Consider the following 11,938-nt stretch of genomic DNA (forward strand, 5'->3'; position numbering starts at 1 on the left):
CCTTTATTTGGTTTATTTTGGGTTTAAGTTGTTGTATAAGTAAGGCTTCTTTAATTTTGCGTTTGTTTATGTTTGTTTCTTTATTTAGTATTTGAGTGTTTTCTATGGTTATGTTGTGTTTATTTGACTTGCAGTGTTCGAAAACGTGTGAAGGTGACTTTTTTATGTTCTTTGAATCTGGTTTCCATTTTTTTACTTGTTTCTCCAATATAGAAGTCGTGGCAGTTATCACATTGTATTTTATAAATAATGTTGGTGTGGTGTTTGTCAGTATAGTTTTTACATAGTATAGACCTCAGTTTTGTGCCTGATTTTTGAATAAATTTGGTATTAACTGGAATGTCATATTTTGTTACTAATTTTTTGCCAAATGTTGGTTATTTGTTTGCTGATGTCAGGAATATATGATATACAGCAGTATATGGTTTCGTGGTTTTTTTATTCGTGAGCTGTATTTACTTTAGTTGGTTGATTTTGCTTTCTGTCTAGGTGTGTGCGTATAATGTTTTCTACGGTTTGTGAAGGAAACTTATTGATGTTGATGAAGTATTGTTTTATTTTGTCTAATTCATCGTTAATTTTATCTGGTGAGCATAGTTTTATGGCTGTGTTTATTTGGTTTCTTAGTATGTTGAGTTTTTGTTTTGTTTTATGTGCTGAGTCCCAAGGAATGTATAGTCCAGTATGGGTGATTTTTCGGTGGATTTCTGTTTTGAATTGTGTGTCAGTTCTTGTAATTTTGAGGTTAAGAAATGATATTTGATTGCTTTCTTCCTGTTCACATGTGAAGTTAATGTAGGGATTTATAGAGTTAATGTGATTAAAAAAACTTAAGTATGTGTTCTGTAGATTTGAATCCCGCAACCGTGTCATCTACATATATGTACCAGTATAGTGGTGGATGTAATGCTGTGTTAATTGCTTGTGTCTCAACTTGTGTCATAAAAATATTGGCTAGAACTGGTGATACTGGGTTGCCCATGCTCAGGCCATTTGTTTGTATATAGTTTTGGTTGTTTGACATAAAGTTTGTCTTTATCGTGGTGAATTCTATGAGGGTTGCTAACTGGTTACTGGGAATTTCTATAGTTGGGTTAGGGTCTCGGATATAGAGTTCTAAGGCTATCTTGCAGGCTTCAGTGGTTGGAACTTCTCTAAAGAGGGATATAACATCGAAACTGGCCATTAAGGCTTTATGATTAAGTTGATTTAGATTAGACTTGAAATTAAAAGAGTCTTTGATGAATGAGCTGGCTAATGTTACATATTTGGAGAATGCCCATGCTATGTATTTACCAAGATTGTAATTAAACGATTCATATGTGGACATTATTGGTCGTAATGGACAATCTGGTTTATGAGGCTTGGGGATGCCGTATATTTGCGGTGTGCGTGAGTCGGTTTTACGTAGGTAGGAATAAAGTGTTTGTGAAACTATGTTGGCTTTTTTCATTTGTAGTTAATTTGTTCAGTTGCGTCTCGTGTGTCTTTGTTGGATTTGTGTGTATTGGTTTAAATTTGTTCGTGTCTGATAGGATATTCTTTATTTTTTTTGATGTATTCATTCGTGTTCATTATGACTATAGCGTTACCTTTATCTCCTTTTAGAATTTTTATGTTTTTGTCTTGTTTTAGGTTTTTAATGGAATTAATGTCTCTTTTTGTAAGGTTATTTTTAGTTTTCTGTTTTGTGAAATTATGTTGATGGTTTTGTGAGAAAATTCTTTGAAAAAATCGTTTACGATGCTGTTTTTAGGTGTTTCTGGAAAATATAAATTTGTAATTTTACCTGGGAAGTTTGGCTGTTGGATGTCAATAAAATTATCTAAGTTGTCTTCTTTCTGTTGGTTGTGTTTGGTTGTTTCCTTGTTTTTCTTCTCTGTAGAAAGTATCACCTGACGATGACCGAAGAAGGTCGAAACTTTGTTCGCTCTTCTATGTAAAATATTTTCTCAACCCAAACGAGCCGTTTTTGCATATATATTTCTCAACAAGTGGGTTTCTCGACATCACTGATTCACCCAATCATTATTTAGCTTCTGGTAAGTAGTGTCATCTAGTGACGAAGATACAAAACGTATATAAAAAATATAAACGTAGCAACAAATTCATTTGATGCGAATCGAAGTTTAATCATGAACAGGAGAATAACGCATCAACAACGAATGTTTGACACGTGTTTGTGTGTACGGTAACAAACATCTAATTGTCGAACATTTCGGAATACACGTATTCCATTTTTAGCGAGCTATATTAAACATGGTAAATCCCTTATTATTCAAGTCCTAATACGTAAGTTCCTTTCTCACAAATTTGAGCTCTTAAAAAAACCATACACTGTTGGTAAACACCCATTAAGACTTTTTTAGGTAAGCAAAGTTTCATGCTGAAATCACAATATTAAGAATAATTAAAACATTATGTGCACAACGTAAACTACAAATGATATTTCAATCACCTTTTATTATATAAAATCTATTCCGATCTAAGGACCTATTACCTATTCTTAAATGTTCCAGAGTCGTATACAAATACACAGGCGTTGGCTGTAATATTACTTACATTGAAAAACAATACGACAATTATATCTGTGAGTCTGCAAACATATGCCAGTATCGAACAGAACAGGTAAAACCTACCAAATCAACCAGACTCTGTGTAACCTGTTACAAATATGTAACAGCGGCAGATAATATGGTGTAATGAATAAAAATATGCATATGTTGATACACGTCTTAATTATTCTGTTTCATTTATTACATATGTTATGCAAAATATCGACTAAATATAGCTGTATAAATTAAGTGTTCTATGATTTGGTATGGCTTATAAATCTTTCGTCCTTCTACTGGGCATAATATTCTCATTTCTAAAATCTTCTATCCAATACTCCTATTTTATACATATGACGAACTAAGACTTAGGTCCAAATAAAACTGGTTCTTGTCAAATTATTTTTAAGCAGAAATAATTAGTTAAAGGGCGCCTCTTATATTATTGTAAGTCAGTATTATTATTGGCTCTAAACGAGAAAAGGATACGCCCAGCTTTTCAAGACGATGGGATCACTCTGTCAGAATAACACTGATTAAGGAAATTCACGTCATCATGAAACCTGTTTCTTTATAAACATATTTTATCATATCAGTGCTACTTTCAGGCTATATTAACGTGCGAAATTTAAGAGCTTGTGAGCTAAATGACCAAATAAGGTGCAACTACGAAATGTCATGTTTGTTTCTTGTTCTTCTTCTTACTTATATGTTGATTTTACAACCAAATCCACACAAAGGGCTCACTACTAAGTTCCATTGTGGGTATCGAGCCCTGGAATTTTATTATCATAAGTCAAGAAGCTTAATCACTAAACTACATTACATCAAAAGGATAACTGGTTCCTTAGTATTCGATTTCTACAACTACAGTTGGTGACTTTTTTTAAGATAGGCTATAGCAATCTGGTTATAGTCATGATGACGAAAACTAAACTACATGAAAAACTTTGGCTTAGCGTTGTATTAGTAGTCACTTATTTATCCTTTGTATCATCTTTCACTTAGCTTATTGTTCTTGAACTTCAATTTTTGTACTTCTCAGGTAAATCCTTAAACACCTTTAGGTTTTGCAAATCAGTGACTAATGAAAGGGTAGTAAACAACAGTATTATCCTTATACGAATGGTTTCTCTTTTCATGACTCCTCACAGGATTTACTTATAAGAAGAAAGTGGATACAGTCACAGATGGAACATAACATTACAGAGAAGAGTTCAGCCCTTATACTTACAAAATAACTTTTACAGCTGGTGAACATATCTTGCATACCTTTTTAGCTGTTGCATTTGGTGTTTTTTTCTCAACTATAGCATTTATTTAGCATGTTTATATAGCTGTATCACCTGTGGAATTTTCTTCCTCTTGCAAGTATTTCAGTCACTAGCTATCGCTTTTTGTATAGTTGTGTTTTTTTAGTTGACAGACCAAATGACACATTTTAAAAAATATTAGACAACAGTTTATCTCAAGTTAAACAAAAACCATGACAGTTCACCATTGTGCATAGAAGGAAACTGCTCATGTTGAATCTTGTCTGCGTCATGTTATCTTGCGTAAAAACATCACTCATTTCGCAGATTCCGTAACTGACATACATCGCTACTCACAGAATTTTAATAACAATTACTACTTTTAGTAACCGTTTCCATGATTGTAAAATAATTTCGAATATGCAGATCAATAAGCCACGTGACAATCATATACAATATAAAATCTCCATGGAACAGTATGCATCAGAACTACATTTATCTTGTTTAGTATAGATGTTGTATGATGCTACTGAAAATTGATCGTCTTTGGAAAGGATACAAAAGAGTATTTTTTAATGCAAGATATTAATACACTGAGATCATAAATATGTGCCCACAATGGGATATTAGAATTTACATAACATGAATATTCTTTGTTCGATTTGGTATTGGAAACTAAAGGAATATGAAACAATTTATTAAACCAGGACAAAGAAAAAAGGAGACCTGCAATAGGTCTTGTTTCAGGAATTTTAAGCAAAATGTGGCGTTTTTTTCAGCAGGTAAAAACCCAGCAACTTGAGGATCAGTGACAAAAGCCGTCTAAGTGTTAGTAGTAACAGTATGCAATACAATAAAAAAACTATTTTTGTCTGTAAAAGCGACACAAACCACGTATAAACAGAGTATTTTTATGACATATCTATTTAAGTACTGTATATTTAAGTAGCTGGAAAACAAAACGTATATTCATGGTATTCATAAGAACACAAGCCGTTTAATTTCCCAGCAGCAACACCTCTGGCTTTTTATGTACACGTACAATTGAAACAAATGCTGGAAAACCGTCTTTCTCATACACTAGATGGCGAATGGAAAACATACAAAGAGAATAGGTGTGCTTTGAACATGAAAGCCGTACAGTGGAACTCTACATATTATCAATATGTATAATAGTCAGATAGAGAACAAGCGAACGTGGAAACAGCAAGTGTAACAATGATGTGATAAGGACGTGGAGACATCAACTGTAACAATGATGTGATAAGGACGTGGAAACAGCAACTGTAACAACGATGTGATAAAGATCAAAAACTGTTTTAATATAAAATACTGAATGTCTGTAGATTTACTTTTTCAAATATCTACAGTTTGTTGGCTCGTGTACTTTTTTATTTTAACTAAGATATACGTGGTTAAAATCTTGTAAAGAGGTTCAAATTTATTTCAATAATAAATCGTTTCTTTTTCATTCCTTACCAGGCTTTCATCTTCTTCAATCTCTTTGAAATATTTCTAAAACCTAAAAACTCATTCTGTCATTGAAAAATATACATTCTTAGGATTAAATATTTCTGAGAAATAAATCATATCGAATTTTACTGCCCCCACTAGTACAGCCGTATGTCTTCGGATGTGCAACACTAAAATCAGATATTCGATTCCCCTCGGTGGGCTGAGCAGATAATCCTTTCTGGCTTTGCTGCAAAAAAAACAAACAAACGAATATTACTACACTACTGCCATCACACAGAGACATTTGTAATTTGAATGACGAATGTAAACATGTCGCCAGATTTGTTAACATACACACAGGTCTAACACAATATGCCAGTTGTGGTATGGTATTTAGATACTACCATATCCCCTAAACAGTTAAAGTTTCTGCAAGAACTGCATGGACTGTTAAGCGAAAATTAAATCGAACAAAGACGATGAAAAGAAAACAAACAAACACAAATGAAACCAATTTTTATTCACAATAGCTTATAAATATCCCACATTTATAATCCTACAAAGCCTTAGTGTGGTATTCCATAAGTCATAAGATTATGAACTTCAACCAGTAATTCACATACAGTTCTAAGTTCTGGAAATATCTTACTTCGTGTGTACAAAACAAAACGTGTGTAACTCCGTTTGGCTCAACATGGCTAGGTGATTAAGGCATTTGACTCATAATTTGAGGAACGCTGGTTCGAATCCTTGTTACACCAAATATGCTCACACTTTCAGCCGAGAGGGCGTTATAATGTGACGGTTAATCTGATTATTCGTTGCTAAAAGAATAGTCCAAGAGTTGGCGGTGGGTGGTGATGACGAGCTGCCTTCCTTCTAGTCTTACACTGCTAAATTAGGTACGGCAAGCGCAGATATTCCTCGTGTAACTTTGTGCAAAATTCAAAACAAACAACCAAATAATGGGAATATTTTATGTGACAACGTGAAATGAATATTAAACACTTATTAAAGACAAACAGTTATCTTTGGAGCTTTTATTCAAATTGAAACGCCAGAGAAAGCCACTGTAATTGACATGTCTTTGTCTTAGTCACCTTCCAGTGTAACTAATGTTTCAGTTTCTGTACTTTACCAAAACAATTCTCGGTTGTTTTTTATAGAAGTTTGTTTTAAATATTTAATTTTGAATTTATGAACAAATAGATTTTTCTTTCGTTGATTTTCTAAATTTTCTAAGCTTTGATGAAATCAACATCAATCTGATTCTGAGTTTAAACTTTAAAATTTAAATTAATGAATTTATTATTGTTCACCTAAATATGCACGACAGTTAATACGACATCTATAAAACATTGCTTATAAACATCTGTAGCCAAATCTTGTTAGTAACAATGTCAGCAATCTAGACAATAAAGCTAACAATGTACTTACTCTTTAACATAATATTGCATAAATATATTTGTTGAATATTTAGTGTGCCATACTGGGTATTTCTTTTTAATTTAATTCAAACGTAGGAAGTTTGATTTTTGAGAGCTGATTAAGGTACGGGACCAACTTGCTCGTATTCTGGTTATCTGTTGTATTTAGGTATTCTCTTTCTGTGTCACTTGACCATCTCTTCAGTTACTATAGCGATTTCAACTGTATGGTGGGTTTTCGTGAAACCTGAAATATTGCCCTTCCTTTTTTTATTTTTATTGAATGACCAGAAGAGATGGCGCTGTTGTTTTCTGTACACTGTCATAAGCTCATGATGAAAGGAATCAAGTTCTGATTATGGCGATCTGTCCGTGAATGAAAACATTTCTTTGATCAGACATACGTTTCATTCCCAGGTATACAAACAAAAAGTAATCATTTCATCAGTTCGACAAAATCATCAGATAACACTGTATTCTACAACAAACCATAATAGTTACAGACCCCACGCGTATTTAACGAGGAGGAACCAGTTAATGAACCAGAAAAAAAATAATGGCTTGATGAAACGAAGAAGGAATATCAACTAACCAAGGTTATGCCAAAAATGCTTACGAATAAAATATTAAAATGAACTCTGTTTTTGTTGTTGTCTTTTAACATTTCTTTAAAGCGTACAGAGTAAAACTTTTTTTTATTTTGTTCACAACGTTTCACAGGATTTACTTGGTATCATGCGATGAAATACAAAAAATAAATATTTTAAAGAAGCATTTAATCAGAACTTGTAATGTGAGCTGCGCAATGAAAGAAAAATTTTGTTTCGAAAAGCACTTCTTACGTTCACCATAATGTGATAAAACACAGAAACGAGGCTTACCGAAGCATTAGCTAAGAGTATACGATACTCCAAGTTATTGTTCTCTTTATTTCTTAGCGTAAAGAAAACATAAAACACTATAGTAGAAAGTCATTGAGAGAAGCCACAAGTTCGTACACTTCACAAGTATGTAGCGAACACTTTAACTTTTAAATTTATGATAACATCTTAAAGTTGAAAAAAAATTATTATGAACAGACCTTGATGTCCCTCTATTTTGATCTTTATTTTCTTGTTAATCATTTAACGTCACAAATATAAATACAGCACTCATTAAAGCACAAATTTATGGATTTATCTGCCAAAACGTTGAATACGTGTGATTTGTATTTGTTTTTATGACGATAAACCTTAACGAAATTTTGCGCACATCATTGGGGGAAGGATATAGACTTCAAATTGGCAATTGTCCCAAACCCTGGACTTCATTTAGTAAGCATTAAACCATAAACAAATTTCTTAGCTAAACTATAGGACATGTTATAAAAGATAATAGCATGTCACACTGAGAAAATTACGTTTAAAGTTTATTATTAAGTACAACACTACACAAGAGCGATCTGTGCTCTGCCCATCACGGGTATCAAAACCCAATGCTGGGTATAAAGACCCCTTTATGATTCAGAGACGTCCCCTTGCATTAATCGAACGCCTCCATAATCCTCATTACTTCTGTTGCTACACCAAAGAGAGGCCTGTATCCAAAAACAAACCCCAATAAGACTCCAGCCTCTGCTACCTGAGCGCAAACTCCATGTTTTGTCTTGCTAGGTTGTGAATGGAAACATGAGCGTAATTTCAAAGATAGCGTCCCTAGAATCTTACGTGCGTGTCAAGCACACAAAACTTAATTTTGTATTATTGTTTACAACCCTGAATGCCATTCCTTCGGTTCTATGATGTCTGCATGATATTTACGGACGCGTTGTAGCCCTTCACCTTTTACCATGAGGAGATAACTTTCCAGGCGAACCTGAATTTACTTGTTATGTTTGATGCTGCTATGTAACTCTGAAAGGAGCTCGCGGACATAAAGAAAAGACTTAAAGTTTATAGATCGACTCCTTTGAGAGCTGTATTTATATAATCGTTCTTGAATATTTCACACGTTTCTGAAACGTTTCTCTTTTTCTTTTAAAATAAATGTCCTTTTTTTGTAATGGCATTTACCGAAGATTCATATGTATACTAATAAACCAGTATAATGATAATAATTGTATTTTCCTTAAATGTTTCTGATGTCTCTTAGATTAATAACCTCGATTAAATATTTTTGTCACGAGTAACTAGCATCAAAAAACGTGTTAGACATATTTCAAAACAACAAAACTAAGAAAAAGGATCATATTTAAAAATTGATTTTAATATAATGCAGATGAGTTTCTAGGTTAATTGCAATTTATTTCACGAAATGATGATTGCATATCAGATAAAGGTTTGTTTGTTTTGTATTTCGCACAAAGCTTCTCGAGGGCTATCTGCGCTAGCAGTCCCTAATTTATCAGTGTAAGACTAGAGGGAAGGCAGCGTCATCATCACCCACCGCCAACTCTTGGGCTACTCTTTTACCAACGAATAGTGGCATTGACCGTCACATTATAACGCCCATATGGCTGAAATGGCGAAAATTTGTTTTGTTTGACGGGGATTCGAACCCGCAACTTTCAAATGACGAGTCGAGCACCCTAACCACCTGGCAATGCCTGGACAGCTGTAAATGAAATGGAGCCAATGTGTATCGTAAAATCAACCGTAATAATAACTTCCCGCGAATATCAAAGATACAAATAATAATTGAATTACACCGACTACTGCAAAAAGTAGTTTACTAAAAATGTTAAGTACAGATTTGTTAATTATGTCAAGACACAAAATAACGCTGACTGACGAGTCGACCCAAGCTATAACAGGAACCACAGTTCGAGCTGTTTACTGACAGAACGACGCCTGAGAAACTCAGACTGCAAATATAGATTAAAACTTCAATTAAAATTATTCACTCATAAAAACTGTTAGCTCAACAGAATATCAAAGAAACTTGAACATGAAAATCTGAAAGGAGTTGAATATAATGTAAACTGTAAACCAAACATTTAGTTTCACTTCATACTGACGAAAGACGTAGAATGTCACATTCGAATAAAAATCGAACCCTGTCTTGAGGAATATTTTCATACAGTTTGTTTTTTTTGTACTTGGAAAAGTGGATATAGTTTCTGTTTTTTTCTCTAAACTATCAAAACACATAAACATTTCTATATGTCATAATTAAAAGTAGCCTATTACATAGATTTAAAAATGTCTTGTTTCTCGTTTCTTACTGAGATTTATCAAACATTATCTGGATTATAAATTAACGTTTACGTCATTTCTGAGCGCAGTTGTGGTGATATCTTTATTTTTGTATTTTATAAATATATTTTTGGATACTACATCATGATTTTCTATTTACCAGTTCAAACCAAACAAAATAAATTGTCACAGCAAAAATAAAGGGTTATTTTAGCTTACTGTTGTAAATTTAGCAAATTAAAATATTCATCGGTATTTGTCTGATGATAGTGAATACGAAAAGTACATTTTCAAATTCTTTACATTGTACAAATGAACCTTTGTAGTAATATCTTATACCCCAGTGTCACCGCTGTATGTCTGCAGACTTACAATGCCAGAAACTGGGTTTCAATATCCTTTGTGGCTACATCACAGATAGCTAGCTTATTATGTAGGTTTGTACGGAACACCGAATAAATTTAAACGGAGGCCTTTTGGAAGAACAAAGAGCACCGAGCGCTTAATTAGTTACTTGTTGTTGTATTAAATATTTTTCCTAAAGTATATTTGTAACAACACTTACAATTTGTAGTCAGAAGAAGTTACGATGAAGTACAGTTGCATATTCGTGTGGGTCTGAAGCTCACAACGATATTAGCAGCATAGCGCATATTTTCATTTTATTACTGACGGCTTTTTTCTTTCATCTTCATGCTGTTAAAGACATAGTCTCCAACTTTTTATACGCCCCCCAGTGGCTCAGGGGTATGTCTGCAGACTTACAATGTTAAAAACCAGGTTTCGATACCCGTAGTGGGCAGAGCACAGATTGCCCATCGTGTCGCTTTGTGCTTGCTTCAAAACAGCAACAACCAACTTTTATTTCTATAGAACATATATTATATGAGAATTGTCACATTGTCATAAAAACAGCTGTAGGACCTACATTAAGGAGTTTTTTTATTATCTTAAAAACCATTCGTAGCTAACTAGCATGCTTTTCTTGTGCCACTGATTCATCAAAATGTATTTGTGTTTTCTTATAGCAAAACCACGTTGGGCTGCCCGCTGAGACCACCGAGGGGAATCGAACCCCTGATTTTAGCATTGTCGTTCCATAGATATACTGACGAATCAGAAGGCAGTTCTATGAAATAAAACTGGTTGTATTTATTTTAGTATGAGAGTAATTAGAACCGTCTTAGATTGTTTTTTGTTTTTGTATTTTGCGCAAAGCTAGTAGAGGGTTATCTGCGCTAGCCGTCTCTTTTACCAATGTAAGACAAGAGGGAAGGCAGCTAGTTATTACCACCCACTGTCAATTCTTCGGCTACTCTTTTGCCAACGAATAGTGGGATTGACCGTCACATTATAAAGCCCCCACGGCTAAAAAGACGAACATGTTTCGTGTGACGGGGATGCGAACCCGCGACCCTCGGATTACAAGTCGCACGTCATAACCTACCTGGCCATGCCGGGCCAACGTCTTAAATAAGCCACGACGTCATTGCTTCATTTCCATATATCTTTGTAGTAATTTCGGTTTGTTTTGAATTTCGCGCAAATCTACACGAAGGCTATCTGAGCTAGCTTTCCCTAATTTAACAGTGTAAGACTACCCACCGCCAACTCTTGAGCTACTCTTTTGCCAACAAATTGTGGGATTGACCAGACATTATAAAGTCCCCACAGCTGAAAGGGCGAGCATGTTTGGTGTGACGGGGATTCGAACCCGCGATCCTCGGATAACGAGTCGAATGCCTTAATCACCTGGCCATGCGAAACACTTTGCGAAACAGGTGAACGTAAACCCATAGTAAAAAAAAAAGTATAAGTTGAAAAAGGGCTGATATTAAGAAACACATATTTTAAGTATGGCTCCCCGCTAGTACAGCGGTAAGTCAACGGATTTACAACGCTAAAATCAGGGGCTCCATTCTTCTCGCTGGGCTCAAAAGACAGCCCGATGTGACTTTGCTATAAGAAAAAAAAACACACACATTTCAACTATGCCCCACCCAAAGAGGCTTAGCAATAGGTATAGAGGCTTTTATAGTGCTAAAATTCGAGTTTCGATTTTCCTAGTGAGCACAACA

This window comes from Tachypleus tridentatus, chromosome 7, assembly GCF_004210375.1.
Source record: "Tachypleus tridentatus isolate NWPU-2018 chromosome 7, ASM421037v1, whole genome shotgun sequence".
Lineage (NCBI taxonomy): Eukaryota > Metazoa > Arthropoda > Merostomata > Xiphosura > Limulidae > Tachypleus > Tachypleus tridentatus.